We start from the raw sequence: 24,949 nt of genomic DNA on the forward strand, positions 1-24,949 counted from the left end.
CAGGCAAGCAGCACCAGAACAAGAGGACAGAGTCTCAGGCTGTGCCAGGGGAGGTTTAGGCTGGATGTCAAGAAGAAGATCTTCATAGGAAGAGTGATTGGCCATTGGAATGTGCTGCCCAGGGAGGTGGTAGAGTCACCATCACTGGAGGTGTTTAGGAAGAGCCTGGATGAGTCACTTGGTGCCATGGTTCAGTTGATTAGACGGTGTTGGATGATAGGTTGGACTCGATGATCTCAAAGGTATTTTCCAACCTAGTTAATTCTATTCTATTCTATTCTATTCTATTCTATTCTATTCTATTCTATTCTATTCTATTCTATTCTATTCTCAGACTTATTTTCAAACCAGTCAGATAATTTAATCATTTTACACATAGTTGAAAGTTCACTTCATTTAGTGAGGTGTAAAATGGATGATGAGTGGGTCTAAAGAGAAGGGAAAGCAAGCTTGAAGACTGGAGTGTGCTAACGAGAAATCACTTTCGGTGTCTCACTCGGCAGCAGGACTGCATTCCCATAACTTATTATTGTTCGCTACTTATGATTCAGCTAAGGGGAAGACTGTGGAGGTCACTGGAGGTGAAATCTAGTATGGAGCCAATCCATAAAGGTGAACTGAAAGAGACATAAAATCTATAGCTGTACACGAGTCATTGTGGTGTAACAGTCAGGGGCAAACTATTGCTGAACTGACGCTAAGTAAATTGATACTTTTTAACAGATGAAATGTCCTGACTTGGATTCACCTAAACCCACATATATTGTTAGATTCTTTCCTGGTGGACAGTAACCAGCCCGGTATTTCTTGTACATAATAAGAATGCTTAAATGGAAATCTACCTCTCAGGTACTGAGAGAGACTTTCCACATAGTCGATGTAGTTTTTATGCATGACATTGAATCACTGAATATTATCTTAACTAACAAAAACAATGTAAAGAAATTGCCAAACAAAATTGAAGAGTTTTGCATTATTTTTTTTAAACTGACCATGCAGTTCTAAACTTTTTAGGTCTTTGCTACTGATCTCCCCACTTAGTACCAACTGTTCTTTTGGCTGTATTTTTAATGCAATAAACATGCCAAATACTAGCATGTAGGCTTACAAGGATTAATTATTTTTCTCCAAGTGTCTTTACTATGCTGTCTGAAGAACAAACTATGTATCACTTCTTTGCAATACTGAGCAGATACCAATAGAAATACTCAGAACATTTAGTGAGGTTGCTCAAGTGATTGATAGCCATGAAGACAGGTGGGAAAAATGACAGTTAAAACTGCTTTAGCCAATTTCCTTTAGTTTGTTTCAGTTTGGCTTGGATTTTTATTAGTTTGTTTGTTTGCTATTACCTGCAATATTAATGATAAAGTTTCTTGGTTTATCCCCTGAAGAATAGAATAGAATAGAATAGAATAGAATAGAATAGAATAGAATAGAATAGAACAGAATTAACCAGGTTGGAACAGAGCTTTGAGATCATTGAGTGCAACCTATCACCCAACACCGTCTAATCATCTGAACCATGGCACCAAGTGCCTCATCCAGGCTCTTCCTAAACACCTTCCGTGACGGTGACTCCACCACCTCCCTGGGCAGCACATTCCAATGGCCAATCTCTCTTTCTGTGAAGAACTTCTTCCTAACATCCAGCTTAAACCTCCCCTGGGACAGCTTGAGACTGTGTCCTCTTGTTCTGGTGCTTGTTGGCTGGGAGAAGAGACCAACCCCCTCCTGTCTACAACCTCCCTTCAGGTAGTTGTAGACAGCATTAAGGTCTCCCCTGAGCCTCCTCTTCTCCAGGCTAAGCAACCCCAGCTCCCTCAGCCTCTCCTCACAAGGCTGTGCTTGAGGCCTCTCCCCAGCCTCGTTGCCCTTCTCTGGACACATTTAAGAGTCTCAATGTCCTTCTTAAATTGAGGGGCCCAGAACAGGACACAGGACTCAAGGTGTGGCCCAACTAGTGCAGAGTACACGGGCACAATGATTTCCCTGCTTCTGCTGGCCACACTGTTCCTGATGCAGACCAGGATGCCATTGGCCTTCTTGGCCATCTGGGCACACTGCTGGCTCATGGTCAGCTGCTGTCAACCAGTACCCCCAGGTCCCTTTCTGCCTGGCTGCTTTCCAGCCACTCTGACCCCAATCTGTAGCACTGCATGGGGTTGTTGCAGCCAATGTGTAGAACCTGGCACTTAGGTGTGTTCAATCTCATGCTCTTGGACTCTGCCTATCTGTCCAGTCCGTCAAGGTCCCTCTGCACAGCTCTCCTACCCTCCAACAGATCCACACCTGCCCCCAGCTTGGTGTCATCTGCAAACTTACTGATGATGGACTCAATGCCCTCATCCAGATCATCAATAAAGATATTGAACAGGATGGGGCCCAGCACCGATCCCTGGGGGACACCACTAGTGCCTGGCTGCCAGCTGGATGTGGCACCATTCACCACCACTCTCTGGACTTGGCCCTCCAGCCAGGATGAGGCTGATTCCTTGAGCCAGGGCACCCTTTAAAAAAAAAAAAAAAAAAAAGGTGCAAGATGACTAAGCCTTTTGTTTCTGTTACAAAATGAGAGTTTTCTTGTTAGTTTGTGTTTTTTGTTTGTTGTTTTTAATTGTTTCATTTGTTTTTAAGACTACCTCTGGCATCAAATCTCAGCTTTAAAATGTTCAATTGTTATGGCTTGGCAAACCTCAAATAGGTCTGTTTGGGCAAAAATAGCTTTTTTCTTCAATAAGGAAATGAGTTGTAGTAAGATGAATATAAATAAGTTTGTGTGTAAAAACAGAGCTATTGTTAGTCTATGTCTGGACAGCACTCTCACTTGGGTACTTAATCTTTCTGCCCAGGTTTTGATGGCTTACATATTTGGGCAACCCCAAGTTAAGAAAGGGCTAGAACATAGAAATCATAGAATCATAGAATCAATAAGGTTGGAAAAGACCTCAAATATCAAGTCCAACCTGTCACCCAACACCTCATGACTACTAAACCATGGCACCAAGTGCCATGTCCAGTCCACTCTTGAACACCTCCAGGGATGGTGACTCCACCACCTCCCTGGGCAGCACATTCCAATGGCTAACAACTCTCTCTGTGAAGATCTTAGGTACTCCCTTCCCACGGTAATGCTCCAACTACCAAGTTACTACATAACTGCATTTCATGGTACCAAATGTCATTTAAAATGCCAACCTCTACTTGATTCTTTGAAAAACAGGCTAGAGCCTTTTGTGAAGAGATGTCCCAGGCTGCTCATCTCATACAGCGCAGATAACTTTGTTGTAGCAAGGCCTTGCATTCAGCATTTTCCGTTGGGTGGTGTCAAGTAGCCTCGTGATGAACACACATGCTGAACACACATGTCTTGTTCTTCAAAGGCTGCTTTAGCTTCTGCACTGAAGCTCCTAACTCTCATTAACTGTATAGAAATCTGAGACACCTCCAGCCTCTGGATGCCACAGGCAGGCAGGCAGGCAATATGCCATTTTTACCCTAAATTGCATCTGGCTATAAATGACTTCGTAACAGGCACTCAGCTGATTTGTGCTCTTTGCTTCCAAGAAAATCCCAGCTGTGATGAGACAATTGCAGGGTCAGTCTCAAAATTTGACAGTCAAGACATTAAACTCGAACAATTTTAACTAGCCTCTTTAATTTTCTCTTTCAGAATGACTTCCTTATAAAAATTCTCTTTGATGGAATCTGAAGGGCTCTTTAAAAATGTATCTCTCCATAATCAACAACATTTTCATGTAGAAGGCAGGAATGAAGAAAAATCAAAAGGTTGTACTCTTTAAAATGTGCCTGTCATATTATTAACATGTAATTCAAGTGGCTGATATTAATTTTAGAGCCTTCAAAAAGGCACAGTGGATTATATTTGTTATTGTCCATGGCCCTGATTCACCTTTCATAGAAGTAAATGTGCATCCTGTTTCCTTCCATAGATGTTTTGATCAGGCCAGTCATACATGGGTATTCATGGGGAGATGCTACAAAGAGTAGCTGGAATGATATACAAACAGAGCTAGAATGTTCTATGTGAGTATAGCATAAACTAAACAATGTTTTTGCACACGCAGCTTATTTAAAGAATATTCCTCTTCCCTTGCCTAAGCAAAGGTTTGAAAGTGAAGCCCAGCTGCCAGCAACACAGGTGAGAGGAGTGGGTGAGGGCCATGCTGCCTGCTGGGATGTCACTTTCCACATTCCTTAGTCCCACCAAAATGCAGCTCCCCATGCAGGAGACTGGCAAGAAGAGGGTGAAAATGTCACCCAGTTTCTTCAGAGGTGCTTTGTATGCCCCTTTCCCACACATAGGCTTGCACAGAGGGACTCAGAAAGGAGATTATACACCAGCAATGGCAAAAAAAAGTAATAAAAGAGCAATAGCCCCAGGGCAGTTCCTGTGTGGGTGTGAAGTGACTGCCCACCCTCCCCTGCCCACCCCCCAATCCTTACTGTAGTTTGTTTATAGATAACCTTATTTGTTTGTATTGTCAAAACGCAGTAATTCCTTGATTATTTCTTAGTGTCTAGAAAATAAAGATCAAATGCTGCCAAGTGTACACATGGCAGATAAATGAGAGTATAACACCAGAATCCTCCTTTGTCATGGAAATTGTGTTGTCTTCCTGTTAAGAAAATTAAAAGCAGATGCTAAAAAATATAGCCTTTTGGATACCCATGCTGCATCAAGACATCTTGGATTATAAAGTAGTGAACACTGGGAGGAAGAAGGGTGATTTAGATTTTACTTTTTTGAAATAGTGTGGCAAATCAGATGTTACTGAGGATCCATGTTAGATGAGAGTGCTCACAGCAATACAACAAATGCTGAGATGTACCCTCAGAGAGGGTACTTCTTGTCATGGACAAGAACGTGGGTGGGTGAGAGGTGTTTGGTATTCCCCGCCCCCCAGCCCCTGCTTTGGGCTCCTTCTAGCTGGCAGCTGCCCTTGGCTATCTCACCTCAGCTCTTTGAGAAATGAATCAGTTATTCCTTTCCTCATAATGGCATTTCAAGATGGACGGCTGAGAGAAAGAAGGGATTAAAGCCTGTAGGGAGGGGAGTGCAGATTGCTGCTTTCAGAGTGACTCTGCCATGGCAAGGCTCCTACCAAAAGAGTGAAAACTGCTCTTCAAGCATCTTCCCCCATCTCCCCAAGAAGAGAACAAAAGATCAGAGGCAATTGATAGGGAGGGTGTTTTGGGATAAGGCAGTGTGAAAATATGTCATTATTCATAACACTACTTGCTCGGGTAGTTCACTGGAACACACCTCTCTTCTGTGAGGGTATGAACTATGTGAGATTTAGGAAATGCCAGCCATGGTGGAAAAGGCCTGGTATTTCCTCTCCACCCCCTACCTCATTTTTCAGGTGACTCCTGATTCTTGGTTGGTCTTCAGCCTTTTTAATGGCCTGTTGCTGCAGTGCCACTTCCAGTTTGTCCAGTATGTTGACTTATGGGTAGTATGAAATGCAGGATTGAGGAAAGTTTCAGCATTAACCATGACAGAAATCCTCCAGGTAGGGAGAAAGAGTTCCCCAGGAGTGTAATTGTGCCCTAAGATGACAAAGAAGATTTGGAGTAAGCAGGGAGCGACAACAGAACCTGGTGAGAGGAAGGTCAGTGCCTCCCCCCAGCACCCACCAGTCACTCAATAGCATCAGTGCTTCTGTGCTTTTGAAGTAACGTTAGGTCTAGCTGTGCTCTTCCAGGTTGCCCTGGGTTAACGTACCTTGGCCATCACATTGTGCCTATTCCTGGTCCTGTTATGCAAGGAAAACACATATCACAGCCAGTTTCTGAAGAGTCCCACAGAAAGGAATGCATGCATGCTCACTGGAGAGCTTAACAGGCATTTCTTTTTAAGCAGTTAAATGTATTAGGACTCAACGTTCCTGAGATCAGGGCAGGGAATGTGAAATTCAATCATATTTCACAGCAGTAATCAACATTTTCAAGAGTTTAAAAAGGTTGAAAATATTTTTTTTATTTGACAAATTCTGAGCTGTTTTCTGTTTCTTCAGGTGTCCACTTTTGCCTTTTTATTTTTCCATTTTATTTCCCTCTGTAGTTGACAACTAGTTGCATGGGTGTGTGTATGTATAAGCAAGTTCTATAGGTATAAAAATCTAACATTGACGATCTGGCTGCAATTTCAGTGGGCTCTAAGAGCAGAAGGTAGGCAGCTCACTGACAGCCCTGCTGAACTTGTTTAAATTCGTAAGAATCACAGGGTCACAGAATGGTAGGGGTTAGAAAGGACTTCTGGAGATCATCTAGTTCAAGCACACCTTGCTAATGCAGGTATGCCTAGATCAGGCACACTACACACAGCTACCTGTGACAAAGTACAATGCAAACTCCTTTATTCACCCTTGAGCATTTACATTTTTTCCCTGTATCCACTAGGATATGTAACGTCAGCATGTGCTTCCTTTTGATTCTACTGCTTCTTTTCCTTACTTGTTGAATGTCTTCAATCTGCTCAGCAAAGGACAGGCAAGCTCCTGGAATCTGGAATGCTTAAAAGGTTACAAGCTTTTGCTGTTGGTGCTATTCCACTTCGAACCTCAGGACTGAAGGAGAGAGAAGGTCTTGAAATCTTTAGGACTTTGGCATCCAGCAATATTTATCTGAATCATCTAATGCAAGAATATCTTGGGAAAGGAAATCTCTTTGAACCTTGTTTCCTCATTAGTTACACTCAGAAAAGAAACAGTGCCATGCTTTGAGACTTTGTTGTTTCCTCATCCATCCCAGGTGAAAACTGGAAAGAGAAATGCATGGAAATGTTTAGGCTAATACTTGTGCTATCTTGTAACCAAAATGTCCCTCTTGACACCCAGCCCTCAGATGTTTATAGACATTGATCAGATCCCCTCTCAGTCTTGTCTTATCAAGGGGTCAAAAAACAAACAAACAGGAAGGGCCTTTAGAATCAAGATGTGGGATTTCATCTCAACCACACAGTCAGAGAAGGTGTAGATTCAGGCAGGGACAAAGCCCTGAATCCTCACCATCCCACAGCAGCTGAGGCACAGGATGACCTTATAGTGTATCTGACACAGGTTTCAGAGTCAGTGGTTAATGGGCAGCACATTGGCAGCTTTGCCTTCAAGTGCTAGCTGCTCCAGCCCTGGTGGAAAAAGCACAGACTCCAGCTACTTTGTATTTTAGATGTATTCTCTATTTCATGCAAACTCAGTAAACCACAACATCTTATTCCTGGATGATTAAAATAGTGGTTGGCCAAAATTAAAAGCTCTCACGGAATCATAAAATCATCCAGGCTGGGGGAGACCTCTAAGATCATCCAGTGCAGCCATTTTGCCCACTCCTCCAAGTCTGTCACTACACTCTGTTCCCAAGCACCACGTCTAAGTGGCTTTTGAACATCTCCAGGGATGGTGATTTGGTCACCTCCCTGGGCAGCTATTCCAGTGCCTCACCCTTTCCCTGAAAAATATCTTCCTAATGTCCAGCCTAAGCCTCCCCTGGCACACCTTGAGGCCATTCCCTCTCATTCTATGATGAGTTACCTCTGAGAAGGGACCACAGAAAGAGTAAGTGTCCATTGGAATGTGCTGCCCAGGGAGGTGGTGGAGTCCCCATCCCTGGAGGTGTTCAAAAAAGGCTTGGATGAGGCACTTGGAGCCATGGTTTAGTTGTCAGGAGGTGTTAGGTATTAGATAATTGGTTGGACTTGATGATCTCTGAGGTCTTTTCTATCCTGGTTGGTTCTATGATTGATTCTACATTACTGGTATACAGACTAAATGATCACAGTACCCAAAATGTTTCAGGCTATGAGGTTTTTTTTTTAATATATATATAAATAAATAAATATATATATATATACATATATATATATAAAATTGTAGATGGAAGCAGAAGAACCCCTTAAGGACTGGAGAGGCTCAGAACTTCTTCTCACACCCCTGACAATTATGTATCTTTTTGTGTCGTATTTTAAAGTAATTTGAGACAGCAAACCAGAATATTCCCCTCTACTGATGCCAGCACTCTGCTGTTTCTGTAATTTACCACAGCATCTGAGCTCTGAGGACATCCGTTTGGCACACTTTATAACTCTGAGATTCTTCAACAGAGTTAATTATTGGGTTTTTTTTCAGATGTTGCTGCTTCATTTCACACAGGCAAAATCCCCAACTGCAGCCATGAGTCTTTCAACACAGGAGGAGAAGATGTGGAATCTCATCAGTGGTGCTCTTTGGTGGATGGAAGGGTTCATTAGCCAGGAACTTAGCCACTTTTCCAGGGAGCACATGATCAGTTTAGTCTTTCCTCCACTGATTTAACAGCACATTGAATTGCTGATTCAGAGTAGAGAAGATTATAAAACTTTATATCCCCTAAATATAACACTCTACCAGACTGAAACATGACTAAAATCTTGGAATCTTGAAAGTGTTGCTGTAGGAACATTTATCTATGGAAAAATTACTTCTATGGAAAAAACATTTTGCTTCTAATAGAACAAAGTTACAGGGGAGTTTTTTTTTTTTTTCATGAAAGGAAAAAACAGAAGTAAACTTATGTTTCTGGAAGACAGCCTTTTTACTGGGAAAAAACAACAGGAGACTGGGTTAAATCTCCTTTTAAATGGCTTCCGATGAGTTTCAAGATGTCCTCCACTAAAAAAAAATAATCAAAAAATATTACTTTGCCTGTCCCAGCTGAGGGGAGCAGGAGCTGGACCTGGGGTACATCACGGCTCCTGCTCGCTCTCCTTGGCTGGGAGAGGGCCGTGCCAGGCCTGGAGCGAGCAGCGCGGAGCGAGCAGCGCGGAGCGAGCAGCGCGGAGCGAGCAGCGCGGAGCGAGCAGCGCGGAGCGAGCAGCGCGGAGCGAGCAGCGCGGAGCGAGCAGCGCGGAGCGAGCAGCGCGGAGCGAGCAGCGCGGAGCGAGCAGCGCGGAGCGAGCAGCGCGGAGCGAGAGCGGGGCTGGCCAAAAGCACGGGTCCGGGCGGGCGGCCGGGCAATGAGCCAGCAGGATGCAGAGCTGGCCAAGAGGGCTGGGAGGGTGCCGGGGAGGGCTCGGGGCCTATTTCTGCTCTCCTGGCGATGCAAACCGAATGTCTTCTGTGGTGCAGACAAAACCCCGTGCGGATTTCGACATAAGCAAACATTGGCAGCCCGGGTCACCGTGTTCGGAGCCTGCCACTAAATTATTTGACAGGAAGGTGGCGCTGACACCCCGAGATTGGAATTTCTTGCAGTCAGGGACTCGCATCCAGCGGGCCACCTTTAAAACATTTCCTATAGCCCGCATCAAGTAGGAAAAACAAGTCCCCTACAGCTAGTTTGTGTTGTTTGGTGTTTTTTAAAATGCTTGGTACTGAGAAATAAATCCTGCTGCCTGTCCTCTCTTTTGTGAAACTGCAGCCTCAACTAGTTCACATCTTACACCGCCTTCATTGTACCCCAGCACTACCCAGCTTTGGGAAGTTTTGGTTACAATGGGCTTCTTTATAAGGAGGTTGTGTTGCTTGAGGGGTGACTTCTGTGAGCAGTTGCTCTTTTTTGCAGGGTAGAGAGCACAGTGCCTTGAGCAGGGACCATCATCATGGTATCAAGAGAGGGGTTTTGAAGTTTGGCTAACTTAAAATGCTTGGGGTGTAACTACAAACTCCAGTCTCCTTTCAAAGACTTTTTCCTTTTTTTTTCTTTTTCTGTTTTTTTTTTTTTTTTTTTTTTTTAATTTTCCTTTTCCTTTTTCTTTTCCATTTCCTCTTTGTCTTTTTCTTTCCCTCTCTTCCTTTTTCTTCCTTCTTTCTTCCTTTCTTTTGTGCCTGCCTCATTCTTGTGTCTAACTCCATCTGTTAGGTACAACTTTATCAAGGCTTCCTCTCCTCCAGGCTGACTGTGAATGATGGGTGTTAACAAATTGAATTGCATTTGCTTTAACCTTGAACTTCAAGGCATAAAATTCAATAGTCCTTTTCCAACACCTTAGTTTTGATGTGTGACTGATCATTTTGGTGAGTACCAGCCACATACATTGCAGGGCAAATAATTGATATTGGTTTTAGGTGTTTGTGTGTGGTCTGTACATAAAATACATGCTCTCACTTTCAAGACACTGTAGTGTACCAATTATTTCTCCTTCTAAGACCTTTTGCATACTTTGCAACATACAATGACTGCAGTTTTCATGCACACACAAAAAAGTGTAGGATGTGAAAGGGTTAAACTCTCTGTTGTCACTGGCTGTGCAAATGGCCTGCATGTACATGGCTGTACTTTTTTTTCTAGACAAATTTAAAGTCCTTTAAATATGACATAAAATGTCAAGCTTTAGTTTTAGGTTTTAGTTGTTTTGGTTTTGTTGTGCAGGGGTTTTGCGCGCGTGTGTGGTGGGCTCACTTTTTTCCCTTTTCCTTTTCCTTTTCCTTTTCCTTTTCCTTTCCCTTTCCCTTTTTTTTTTTTTTATTTTTTTTTTTTATTTATTTTTTTAATGGAGGAAGTAAAATAATAATAACGTACTATCCTGGCCACACATTTATCTATATTAATTCCTCTTTAAGCCAGTGGGGGAAGGAAGGGAGAGCTGGGGAGAAGACAGTCCATATGAACTCACAGCTACATTTGGCAACTCCTCTGTTTCCTGCCAGCACAATGCTTACCCCAGTATGCAATTTGTGCAAAACTGCTAGATTATTTTCTTCATAGACATTAAGTACAAAGGATACTCCATGATGACATCTAATTGCTTAATCCCCAAGGAGTTCTTCAGGCATTTATTTTACACTGATTGCATGTGTAAACGCTGTTAATTTACAGCATGTGGAAGTTGCAATGAATGCACACAACACAGAATGTCAAAGTGACATTTTGTGGAAAGATGCAGTTAAGGCAGTGTTAAATTACTTCTAAATAGGATTAATCATTTATTAAAGCTCAAAGCTCATCAGAGCACAGAAATAAGCACATGGTGACCTGTTATTGTACAAAAATAACTTGTGGAGGGGAGTCGTGTTTCTAAAATTTCTATGATATAACTCAGCGCATTGCAGTAAATGAAGAACTTAAAGACTTAAAAAGCGAAGTGGGGCAAGCTATTCAAAGCAAGGCAAAGAACTTGGCTTGGCAACCGTTGCACAAAGCCTGCCTGGGCTGTTAATTAGTGCTTGCATTGTAATAGAGCCATGGAGTCCCTGGCAGTGTACAGAGTGGTAGCTGGGTGTAGGGGTGTGTGGAGCAAGTATCTGTCCTTAAAGCTCTTTAGGCTTCATCAGAAGAGATATGGGAACAAATCAGTTTTTCAGGGAACAGTACATCCATAAAGGCCTTGAGAAAGGTAAGCGGCATCTTTATGGAAAGGAACCTGCAGACCTGATGCCCTGTGTCCCGTCAGCTGTTTCCCACTGGTGGAGTTAAAGCTTTGATCCTCCCTCTGATCTTGAATATCACCATAGATATGCTGACAGGAACACTAATAACAGCTGGCACCTGACCTCTCAGGTCCTGGGTTCTCTCTTTTTGTACTGGATTTCACAGGGCAAAGTAGCTCAGGAAATCATACAATAAAGAAAATTACACTTTCCGCGACATGATTATATGCTATAGAAACATAATGGCCTGCAAGCTCTACTTTATGATGAGTACTGCTCAGGCATATGGAAGTAGGTTTGAAGAAGGTAAAAAGCTTGATGTTTTAAGCTCCTAACGTACGCAGAGTTCAGGAAGCCCATGTTCAGTCAGTCTGCCCACCCATGTCGAATGCAACCCTAAAGTCACATGTCTTTACCCTGTATGAGATATATCAGCTCCAGGACTTATGTGATTCTTCAGTGGATGATGATACTTATACCTGCATCCTAGTTCTTTTGGAAGGGTGGTAATTCCCACAGGGAATAGAGTGTGATAATTCATATGGAAAAGCAAGCCATCTAGAATTTGTCAGAACGAGTGGGAAAGATGAGGGTTTGGACATGAATTTTCTTGTCCATCCATGAGATGCCTTGAGCTCTTATTAGTTACAGGAGCAGTGTTGATTGAATAGTACCTGTTTTGAGACTGGGGACTTACGTATTAACTCTCTTTATTCTGAAAATTAAGTGATTTTTGAGTGTGTCTAAATCTCACATAGTTTCATACCTTCGAGTTCAGTTTTGATTACCCTTAATCCCACAAGGAACAGCATCTCTTCTCCATCTATGCAGGGCTGTGAAGGCTTTACTTTCAGACATGGAAGAAAAATGTCTGTTGCCACAGACTTCCACAATAAAGACCAGAGCTGCAAAGGAAAAAAAAAAAAGGGGGGGGGGCTGAGCATCCTGTCACATTGTTTCCAGGTGTTTCCTACATAGTAGAATCCATAACATAAAGCTCAGTGTCTTTAGTACAGACAGAGTTATACATGTTGGAATGGGATTGTCAGATATTGACATATGAGGGAAAGAGTGATCTATGGTTGCCAACAGGCCATGCTGAAGACAAGCATGTGTTTCAAATTTATCCTCACTTCTGTACTTATAACTAAACTTTAAAGTGGTTTTTTTGTTGTTTTTTTTTTTTTTCCCCCCCAACAATCTTAAAGGAGAGGAACAAGTGAAAAGGGGTAGAAGAAGAGTTAATAATATCTGAAGGCCCAAACCAGAAATTAATGTACATGTGAATCTGGGTCCAGGATTCAAGCCAGGTCTTTTGTTAGGCTTAATGGCTTCATCATCTCCATGTGAAACTGCTGAAGAAAGCTGAAAGAAGTTTATGCATGATGAGGAAAACCTAGTTTCTCTTGCATCTGTCCTGGGCTCTTTGTGAATGGCAAGAGTCCATTAATTCGAGCATATGCATTTGGTCTCTAGAGGAAAAAGTGGTTATGATAAAAAACCACCTTCTACTCATACAGTTTAATTTCCTCTGTTTTCCTCAGATGATAAAGAAACTGGAATGGGTATGGATGGCCTGAACAGTTTAGTTTAAAACAAAACAGAACCCAAGTCTCTTGCCTTCTCTTTACGGTGAGCTAAGCTGGGAGGCTTTGTCAGTGTGAAGAATTGGTTTGTCTCTTTCCTTGCTGCTTGCTTTTTGGCAGGTGTGTGTATGAGCCCACAGGTCTCCTCAGCTTCCGGAGTAAGGGGACCACAGAGAGAGAAGCCTATGTCTTGCAGACTGCAATCTGCCATCTGTGAGGAGGAAGCCCCATAGATGTGAAAAGTCAGACAAGGGCACAAGTCCACACCTCCCTTTCAGGTAACATCTGAAAGTGAAAGGATGACACAGTAGATTTGTAGGACTGTCTGCCTGCGGGAGAGCACAGGGGGTCCCTGCAGGAGAAACTGCCTACTGTAGGAGAAAACTGAGGAATGAGGAGCAGACAGCTCTCAGAATAGATGGGAGGACTCAGTGGGGACTGGGCACTGCTGCTACTCTCAGTGTAACTTAGCTATATCTATCCTGAGGTCCAACCTGCATGGGCAAGGCTATGGAAGTAAGTGCCATATGCAAAATCTTTCCTCTTCTGTCTTGTCCTATCTAATTGGAAGGGGTCATGCTTGAAATGTCAACTTCCTAGATTTTATTATTTTATTTTTTTGTTAGTTCCAAAGCTTTGCTGTCTCCTTTAGTGATCAACCTACAAGAGAAAGCCTAGATAGAGCCAGTTCAGAACAGGCTCGCCTAGTGACTTACCATAAAATACTTAAGAGTGAACGTGATATGCCTCTTAATACACTCTTTAAAAACCCCTCGTGCTTCCAAGGGTGTGTTTGTGCAAACCCAAGCCTTTTCAAACCATAAACTTATAAAAACAAATCCTTTAAGTAAAATAAAAAGTGCCACTGTAAAAGTAAGATACCCCTAGTGAGGACAAAACCATACCTCCTCTGGAGGGGCTATAAACTGAAAGTAATGGAGAACTGGAAAGAAATCTGCCAATAGCAATATAAGCAAACTGTCTCTCACGTAATTTGAGTATCTTATTAAGGACTACTCTTATTCACTGGACTGGGGTTATGCCTGAGGTAAAATATTACTCAAGATAAGAAGGAATATCCAAACTCATGCCATTCATGGTTTCTAAAATTTCATCATTACCATGTGGATGCTTATAATTACCCTGTTGACACCCTTTAAATGCATCCAGTAAAATGTGATGTAAGCTTTTAAGGTTCCCCAAATGACTATCTAAATGGATCTATAATATAAATATTTCTTAATAGTTGGTTTAAAAGAAGCCTTTATTTAGCGTTGATTTTTACCGTTGGTGGACAATATTCTGAAGTGGACTTTTTGCTGAGACAGTCACTATGTATTTTCATAGAGTTTTGGTAAGCAAATATTTAATCAACTGATTAATTTGAAATAACATGGTAACATACAGGTATGTATGTTTAAACCTGGAGAGGAGGGATAAGCAGAAGGAAAATTACAGGATTTCTTTTCTCCCCTTCTTTTCCCCCTCCCTTGCCACTCCTGCTTGCCCAGGAGGAAAAAGCATTGCATTTCAGATCCTAGGAAATCACACGTGCCCTGTTTGTTCTCTGATCTGGGCCTATAAACAGAGACATGCAGTCTGTAAACAAGTCAGGCTTACAAAGTGACTGAAAGATAACAGCCCCCATCTAACAGTGGGAGAGAAGTGGGTGAGTAGGGGGAGGGATGAAAGAGAGGCTGCAATAAGAACAGGAAGGTTTCTGTTGGTCCTCTTGAAGTTAGTGGTTAAAAACTTCAAAGCATGATGTGCTGTTTTGGCTTTTTTTCAACCAGACTGCTGTGTCACTTTATAATTCTTCATAAAGCCACCACCCAGCCACTAACATAATGCAACTGTGAGTGTGTGCTTTGATTTAGAGGAACTGTATCCAGCTCCAGACATGTTAAGCTAAGGAATCTCTTCTATGTTTAGTTGGCATGATATGTGCCATTAAAGAAACTATAACTTTTCAGAGCTGCTAATTGCAAGCTGTTCAGGATTTTTTCCTTTCATTGTAAAAACAACTCACAAACAAATTACATGCCCCTTCCCTCTCACTCCCAAACCCTAAATCATTTTCCCAGACTCTGAAGACTTCAGAAGTTTCTACATTTAATTTTTAAGTGAAAAACAAGATGACAATGGAAAAGAAGGAAAACAACCATAGCATTTATATGGAAGCAAAAACACACATATATTTGGGTCAGTTCTAAGACATATAAATTATTCAACAGTTGCTTCAACAGAGAGATATTTTTAAAGTTTGAAGCCAGCACAGTGTATTGGTTCTCTTAGATGGGGTGAAGTATTTTATTCTCTGAAACAGAGTCAAAGACTTGCATGGAGCTCTTGTCTGCCCTTGGAAATATAGCCAAATAAAGATAGGTGGAAAGAGAAGCAAAGAAGGGCAGGAGCTTTTGAAGTAGGGCAAGAAGCAGCATTGTTCTGGGAGGAGAATTGTGAACTTTCATGTAAATAGTGTCAAAAGCTTATCTCCAGTGTGCTGCACAGGCAAACCACTCTGATTTATTGTTGCTAAAAATAGCTGACTTATGCTGAACAGTATTTGGTTTTACCTTTCGCATAGGAAGAAGAAATCAGTAACAACTTTGTAGATGCAGAGAATCAGTCAGACCAGAGCTAGCCACTGGCCTGTGCTAGAGCAGCCTGGTTTGGGGTTAGAGACTAGATTTCTATCAATTTTCCTGCAAGCATATAACTGCTACAAGATTTCCCACTCCTGTAGGGTTTAGTTGTGTAGGAGGAGTTGCTGCAGTTGGGAGGAGTGGAGGCAAATGTTCCTGGTAGGGGAGATGATTAGTGCTGATGTGCTCTGTTACCAAATATAATAGGTGAAATTTCATGTCTGGATGATGATTTAAATTTCCTCCAACTCTGAAGCAGGATTTTAGCCTTGATCCTTCACTAATTATCAAATCAAGAAAGCACTGTCAACAGTGATGAAGGTGTAGCAGACCTCCATTTTAAATGGAGGTCAGCTCGTTTCAGGGACATACTTTCTTTGGACTTCCACGCACAGGCAGAATTTGCACAGGCAGAATTTGAACAGGCCACCACTTGCATTCACAAATTGAAACACTTACATACTTCTTTCCTCAGGCATATCTTAATGATATACTACTGTGGTGGGTTGAAAATTCCCCCCCAGCATTAAATTTGCCAGACCAGCTCAGCTGGAAGCAAATGAAAGCTGTATTTACAAGCAAAACTACAATCTACAATGAAATGCAACAAATATGTACAAAATACACAGTATGTACAATGCTTACAGATAGTTACAATTAATAAACAGCACAAGGACCCTCCTGGTCAAAGACCAGGGAAAGATAATAGCTTCTCCCTCCCTGCCTCCCCTTGCCCCCCTGTACATGAAAGGGACAAGAGAAAGGAGCAGAGAGACATTTGTTAGACTTAGCCAAAACAATGCAGCCAAGGTCAAGCAGAAGCAAGTTAGTATCTCTCCCAGAGCAGGGAAGCAAGAGAAAGAAATTGCTTTGCAAACTAAATCTTGTGGCAGATAACTCTCCAATGGGATTGTTTAGAACTATCATTATCTTCCTTTCTACACCCAATAGTGACTTATTTATATTTTACTACTTTCTGTTCATGATCTGTGAAAAATTTTTAAAGGCATAGCCTAAAACTACCAAGAACTTAGATGGATAACTACTGCAATTTCTGTAAGCCATTTATAAAAGGTTTCCTTTCTTTAAAATCACGAGCACACCTTTGCTTATACTTCCACTGAAGGGAAAATTTCTTCCTCCTTGGAGTTTCTAACAACTGAAAACATCAACAGAAGGCAACTTAGAGATCACTTCAGGTGAACCTGTGTTTCTGTAAAGTGCTGTCTCTTACTTTGAAAATGTGGTTGGTTTTCTTTTTTTTTTATTATCAGTTGTTTGTATATGATAAGATATCTGCTTCATATAAGAGCACTAATAGTAATTAGCTATTAATAATGTGAATATGTGTTTTGTCTTTAGCACAGAATAAATCTAAGGGCCTGCAAAATTAAAGGCCAACTTAAACTGACTTTGCTTTTAACTGATGAGATATGTGCCTAATATGCTCCACAGGCACTTGGAGGTGAATGTGTGTGCACCCACCTGGACATATGTAAAAGAAGTTAGGTAAATAAATATAGGTTAAAGAGCGTGACTTCTTAGGAACATCCAAAGGCTTCTAAAAGGTGTAATGGTTACCTACTGCACACCACAGATTTGGTACAGTTCCCCCAAACATCCCCAGACCTCAGAGTCCCTTCCAACTTTTTGCAAAAATATCACAGTCTTGGTTACACTCTAAATGATTCTGCCGTTTGGCAAGAGAGCAGCTCAGGACTGGCACTGGGACTGGCATGCTCGAGAGCTATCTGTCTGACTGGATCACAGCAAGCAGTGCATTCTGGGTCAGGTGGCAGAGTGCAGAAGCCTCTGTGGCAGCCTGGGTAAAACACAGTCAGTAGTCAGGTGGAATGTATATATTTAAACAAAAAAAACCAAAAACCAACAAAACCCAAAAACAACAACCCCAAACTTAATTTCACCTTCCTGAAGAGATCCAGCCATGGTTACAACTTGGCCAAAGGTTACTAGAAAAACAGTGGGTACCCAGACAGAGCCCAAGCACAAGCATGCAGGTGTCCAGGCTGCTAGCTGCAGAGAGTGCTGGAGCCTGGTACTTGAAATGGAGGGTGATGGAGGCAACATTTCTCTGAGGTGTGACCAGGTGAATTATCTACTTAACCTGGTGGCCGAGCTAAAGGAAGAAATGATAAGACTCAGGGCTATAACAGAACATGAAAGGGAGTTACACATGTGGGAGCAGGCTTTACAGACCTCCCCAGTTAAGGGAGGTGACCCAGGAAACAGGGGGCAATGGATACAGGTTGCTGTTAGGAGAGGCATGGGGAATCCATCCTGGCCCTCTTTGCCCCTGCACAATAAGTATGAGGCACTGCAAGTTGAGGGCAGTGTGAATGAGAAGGCAGAAGAGGAGCCATCTGAGGGGATGCCTAAAGCAAATCAGTCCCCACCAACCATCAGGACTAGCACCATAAAGAGAAAGAGGAGAGTAATTGTTGCTGGTGACTCTCCTGAGGGGAACAAAGGGACCCATATATCATCCTGACCCATCACCCAAGGAATCTGCTGCCTACCTGGGGCCCAGGTAAGGGACACCACCAGGAGACTACCCAAGCTAATCCATCCCTCTGACTATCACCAGCTTGGTAATACAAGCTGGAAGCAATGAGATTGATAAGAAGGGCACCAGGACAATCAAAAAGGAATTCAAGGCCCTCAGACAATTGATTGATGGGGCAGGAGCTCAAGTGGTGTTCTGCTCAGTTCTCTCAGTGGCAGGGGTGTACACTGAGAGGAACAGCAGAACCCATGCCATCAACAAATGGCTCAAGGGATGGTGCCAGCAGTGGAACTTTGGGTTCTTAGATCAAGAGGCAACTTTCACTGCACCTGACCTGCTGGACCTAGATGGGCTGAATCTCTCTGGGAAGGCCAGGAGGACTCTGGCACAAGAGTTGGTAGGGCTCATTGAGAGGGTTTTAAACTGGGTTTGAAGGGGGAGGGAATGGAACCAGTCTCTCCAGAGAGGAGACAGAAGGGGGTAAACTAGAGTCAGTGAAATCAGCAGCCCAGCTGAAGTGCAGGTACACCAACACATGCAGTATGGGTAACAAACAAGGGAACTGGAAGTCTTTGTTCACCAGGAAAACTATGATGTAGTTGCCATTGCAGAAATATGGCAGAGTACTGCACTGGATGGTTACAAGCTCTTTGGGTGAATCAGGCAAGGGAGAAGCAGAGGGGCAGCCCTGTATATTAGGGAACCTCTTGATGCCACAGAACTTGAGGTTGTGGATGAAAGGATTGAATGCCTGTGGGTTAAATTCAGAGGGAAGGCTAACAAAACTGACATCCTGGTTGGAGTCTGTTATAGATCACCCAACCAGGATGAAGAGGTAGATGAAGTATTCTACAAGCAGCTGGGGGTTGTCTCAAGATCGCCAGCCTTTGTTCTTGTTCTTGACTTTAACCTGCCAGATACCCACTGGGAACTTAACTCAGCAGAGAGGAGGCAGTCCAGAAGGTTCTTAGATATAGAGAGCAGCTTCTTGACACAGCTGTTATGTGAGCCTGCCAGGGGTCAGGCCCTGCTTGACCTGCTGTTCTCAAATAGAGCAGGGCTGGTGGGAGGTGTGATGGCAGGAGGCTGTCTAGGGTGCAGCGACCATGAGATAGTGGAGTTTTCAATATGCAGGGAAATAAGGAGAAGCAATAACAGAACCCTTACCTTGGACTTCTGGAGAGCAGACTTCAGCTTATTTAAGCAACTAACTCAGAGAGTACCCCGGGAAGCAGCCCTTAAGAACAAAGGGATCCAGGATGGTTGGACCTAGTTCAAAGAGGAACTCCTGAAGGCACAGGAACAGGCTGCGCCCATGTGCTGAAAGATGAGCTGGTGGGGAAGGGTCTGGGCCTGGATGAGCAAGCAGCTCTTGAAGGAATTAAGGGAAAAAAAAGAGGCTGTATCACCTTTGGAAAGGGAGGAGGCAACTGGTGATACATGTAAAGATGTTGTTAGATCATGTCAGAGAAAAATTAGAGAGGCAAAAACCCAATTAGAACTTAAGCTGAACACTGCTGTGAGAGACAATAAAAAGCACTTTTATAAACACATTAATGCTAAAAAGAGGGCAAGAAGAACCTGCACTCCTTATTGGACCTGGAGGGGAATATTGTAACTAAAGATGAGGAAAAGGGTGAGGTACTAAATACCTTCTTTGCCTCCATTTTCAACAGTAAGGCAGGAGGACTTCAGGACAGCTGGCCTCCTGAACTGGTAGATGGGGTCAGGGAGCAGTAGAGTCCCCCTGAAATCCATAAGGAAGTAATTAGGGACTTGCTGAGCCACCTGGGTACAAACAAGTCCACTGGACCGGATGGGATCCATCCTAGGGTGCTGAGAGAGCTGGCAGATGAGCTGCTAAGGTGCTCTCCATCATTAACCACCAGCCCTGGCTCACTGGAGAGGTCCCAGATGACTGGAAACTGGCCAATGTGATGCCCATCCACAAGAAGAGTCGGATGGAAGAACCTGGAAACTCCAGGCCAGTCAGCCTGACCTCAGTGCCAGGAAAGATTATGGAGCAGATCACCTCGGGGGCAATCGCAGTGCATGTGTAGCACAGCCAAGGAATCAGGTCCAGCCAACATGGATTTAGGAAGGGCAGATCCTGCCTCTCCAACCTGATCTCCTTCTATGCTCAAGTGACCGCCTGGTGGATGTAGGGCAGGCTGTGGATGTAGTCTGCCTGGACTTCAGCAAGGCCTTTGACACCATCCCCCACAGCAAACTCCTGGCCAAACTGTCAGCCCCTGGCTTGGACAGCAGCACTCTGAGCTGGGTTAGGAACTGGCTGGAGGGCCGAGCCCAGAGAGTGGTGGTGAATGGTGCCACACCCAGCTTCCAGCCAGGCACTAGTGGTGTCCACCAGGAATCAGTGCTGGGCCCCATCCTGTTCAATATCTTCATGATCTGGATGAGGGCATTGAGTCCATCATCAGTAAGTTTGCAGATGACACCAAGCTGTGGGCAGGAGTTGATCTGTTAGAGAGTAGGAGAAATCTGCAGAGGGATCTTGACAGACTGGACAGCTGGGCAGAGTCAAAGGGCATGAGACTGAGCACATCTAAGTGCCAGGTGCTGTACTTTGGCCACAACAACCCCATGCAGTGCTACAGGCTGGGTTCAGAGTGGCTGGAGAGCAGCCAGGCAGAAAGGGACCTGGGAGTAGTGGTTGACAGCTGGCTGAACATGAGCCAGCAGTGTGCCCAGATTGCCAAGAAGACCAATGGCATCCTGGCCTGCATCAGGAACAGTGTGGCCAGCAGGAGCAGGGAAGTCATTGTGCCCTGTACTCAGCACTGGTTAGGCCACACTTTGAGTCCTGTGTCCAGTTCTGGACCCCTCAATTTAAGAAGGACATTGAGACTCTTGAATGTGTCCAGAGAAGGGCAACGAGGCTGGGGAGAGGCCTCAAGCACAGCCTTGTGAAGAGAGTCTGAGGGAGCTGGGGTTGCTAAGCCTGGAGAAGAGGAGGCTCAGGGGAGACCTTATTGCTCTCTACAATGACCTGAATAGAGGTTGTAGCCAGGTGGTGGTTGGTCTGTTCTCCCAGGCAACCAGTTGCACAATGAGAGGACATAGGCTCAAGCTGCACCAGGGGAAGTTTAGGGTTGAGGAGGAGAAAGTTCTTCACAGAAAGAGTGATTGGCCATTGGAATGTGCTGTCCAGGGAGGTGGTGGAGCCACCATCCCTGGAGGTGTTCAAAAAAGGATTGGATGTGGCACTTGAAGCCATGGTTTAGTTGTCAGGAGGTGTTAGATATTAGGTAATATGTTGGACTTGATGATCTTTGAGGTCTTTTCCACCCTGCCTGATTCTATGATTCTATGTAAAAGTTCGCTAGCATAATAAAGAGGAGAAGTTGACTTCACTGGCTAGTCCAGTGGCAGGAGCTCATCATGAGAGATCATGGAAATTCCTTCAGTACACATAGATATGTTTTAGAAACTTACTCTAGCCACGTCATTGCCCAAAGACCCTAGTGGAAATTGCCTGGCAATCTAGAAGTTTGGGGGTTTTGTGTGTGCATGATTTTTTGTTTGTGGAGTGTTTTGTTTTGTTTGTTTGTTTGTTTGTTTTTTCCCCTCCTCTGCAGAAGTTTCCTTGCATTGTGAAAAAATAATAAAATAAAGTATTTGCAAGCATCCATCAGATAAAAGCCACAAAGTTACTTCAAAGGTGTATGTGCATCTTTTTATTTGCCTTTCATACACACTCATATGCATGACACTGTGTTTGGAAGACCATCCATGACAGAGAAATTCCAGAATGCCTGCATGAATAAAAAGGAGCAAATGTTCATCAGATGTTCATACCACAAGTGGCTTGCTCATTACTCTTGCCTACTCTTCAAAGCTTCTTGTCCATTCAGAGCAGACAAAACATAAAACTGCTTGAAAGAGTCCAGCACAGAGCCATGAAAATGATTAAGGGAGTGGAACATCTTCCTTACCAGGAGAGACTGAGGGAGCTGAGTCTCTTCAGCTTGGAGAAGAGGAGACTGGGAGGTGACCTCATTAATATTTATAAATATGTAAAGATGATTACCAAGAGGATGGAGCCAGGCTCTTCTCAGAGATTCCCAATGACAGGACAAGGGGCAATGGGTGGAAGCTGAGGCATAGGAAGTTCCATGGAAACAGGAGGAAGAATTATTTCCCTGTGAGGGTGCCAGAACACTGGAACAGGCTGCCCAGAGCGGGTTGTGGAATCTCCCTTTCCAAAGATATTGAAGACCCGCCTGGATGAGTTCATGTGTGATCTGGTCTTGGTGATCCTGCTCTTGCAGGGGGGTTGGAGTGGATGATCTCCTGAGGTCCCTTCTAGCCACTAACATTCTGTAATTCTGTGAATTTGAGGATTTTTGTGTGTGTGTTTGAAAAGATACTTTTGTTTCGACATACACATTCTAAAACACGTTAATGGGATACAATCATGGAAATATTATAAGTAACAAGTACACTTAACTTCATTTGAGATTATTTGAGAATTTAGAAAAAGCCCATTTTCTACCATACATGTTCATACCTGTTTTGGGCCACAAGTAGTGGTGAATATTAAAAGGTAACTCAAATATATTGGATGCCTCAGAAAATAGCAGGTTGATGTAAACCAAGAATCCAATCTTTTTTTCTACATGGTGTCTTGGGATTTTTAATCTTTATGAGGTAGATCAACAGCCATGAAAATTAACTACACAAAGATCTATCAACTGTAAGTTTAGGAGGGGCTAAAGGTGTTTAGGAACTGTTTAGGGGCTAGAGGTGCTTAGGAAGAGACAGGATGGGGTGCTTGGTGCCATGGACCACTAGATAGATAAAGAACTGGCTTGATGGCCACACCCAAAGAGTGGCTGTCAATGGGTCCATGTCCCAGTGGAGGCCAGGGACAAGTGGAGTCGCTCAGGGATCAGTCCTGGAAGCAGGCTTGTTCAACATCTTTATTGGTGACATGGACAGTGGCATTGAGTGCACCCTCAGCAAGTTTGCTGATGACACCAAGCTGTGTGGTGCAGCAGACACACTGGAGGGAATGGATGAGATCCAGAGGGTCCTTGACAGACTGGAGAGGTGGGCACAAGCCAACCTCATGAGGTTCAACAAGACCAAGTGCAGGGTCCCGCATCTGGGTCGAGGCAATCCCAGGCTGGGCAGTGACTGGCTGGAAAGCAGCCCTAAGGAGAGGGACTTGGGGGTGCTGGTGGACGAGAAGCTCAACATGAGCTCTCAATGTGCACTTGCAGCCCAGGAGGCAAATCAGACCCTGGGCAGCATCAAGAGAAGTGTGGCCAGCAGGTCAAGGGAGGTGATTGTCCCCCTCTACTCAGCTCTGGTGAGACCCCACCTGGAGTACTGCCTCCAGTTCTGGAGCCCCTATTACAAGAGGGATATGGAGGTGCTGGAAGGTGTCCAGAGAAGGGCCACGAGGATGATCAGAGGGCTGGAGCACCTCTCCTATGAGCACAGACTGAAAGAGTTGGGGCTGTTCAGTCTGGAGAAGAGAAGGCTCAGAGGTGACCTAATTGTGGCCTTCCAGTATCTGAAGGGGGCCTACAAGAAGGCTGGGGAGGGACTGCTCAGGATATCAGGTAGCGATAGGACTAGGGGGAATGGAATGAAGCTGGAGGTGGGGAGATTCAGGCTGGACATGAGGAAGAAGTTCTTCACCATGAGAGTGGTAAAGCCTTGGAATGGATTGTCCAGGGAGGTGGTTGAGGCCCTGTCCCTGGAGGTGTTTAAGCCCAGGCTGGATGAGGCTCTGGCCAGCCTGATCTAGTGTGAGGTGTCCCTGCCCATGGCAGGGGGGTTGGAATGAGATGATCCTTGTGGTCCCTTCCAACCCTGACTGATTCTACAATTCTATGATTCTATGATTCTATGGTTGAGTTGATTAGATGGTGTTGGGTGATAGGTTGGACTTGATGATCTCAAAGGTCTTTTCCATCCTGGTTGATTCTAATTCTAATTCTAATTCTAATTCTAATTCTAATTCTAATTCTAATTCTAATTCTACACCTGTAGAAATTATATAAATCTTTGCTGCAGTTTCTGTAGAAGTGTGGGTGCCATCAAAACCACTGAAGTTAGCAGGGGCCTCCATGGTGATTCTAATCTACTTTAGTTTGGACTGCATGTATCTTACTAACAGAACATCTCGGTTTTTTTCGTTGTGGTGTATACTTGATTCCTTGTGTTTTTTCCCATCTCAAGGGATGTGTTTTGATGCGGCTGACAAGGCTGCAATGCTGTGAGCCACACGTGCCACCAAACTTCTGTGGAAATCTACTGACTTCAAGTAAGCTAAGAGGATGGTGGCACAAATATGTGTGTATCAAGCTCAGCCACAGAGTATTTGGAAAAACTGTGGCATGCAAGTTGTTGGATAAAAGATCTCACATGTTCAGGAAAAATATTGTGAGTGAACAGAACTTTTGGTACTCCAATAAATCTTATTTAGAAACCAGCAAGCATCTGTTTTCCTTCTTCATTGCTCTTGTATATTGAAAATAACTATGCAAATATGTGTGTTTTATCTTGTTACAATAAATAACAATAAATGGGTGGGTTAGTATATGTTTTTCTGGTATGTGAACCCAAATCTTCCAATTTGGAATAATCTGTTTCCAAGGGCAAATTAGTAATGACAGTATCAATTCAGAAAGGTGAGATGGTTTCTCAGTGGGCATAGAGGAGAACAGAGAGGTCTGTATGGTTTGATTTCAGCTCACTGAAAGCCTGTGGAACTGTTAATTTCGTATGTCCAGAGCTCAGCAGAACAGAGCTTTGTCATGATAACTCAAAATGACTAGATCATGCCTTATA

This window comes from Dryobates pubescens, chromosome 16, assembly GCF_014839835.1.
Source record: "Dryobates pubescens isolate bDryPub1 chromosome 16, bDryPub1.pri, whole genome shotgun sequence".
In the NCBI taxonomy this organism is placed as follows: domain Eukaryota; kingdom Metazoa; phylum Chordata; class Aves; order Piciformes; family Picidae; genus Dryobates; species Dryobates pubescens.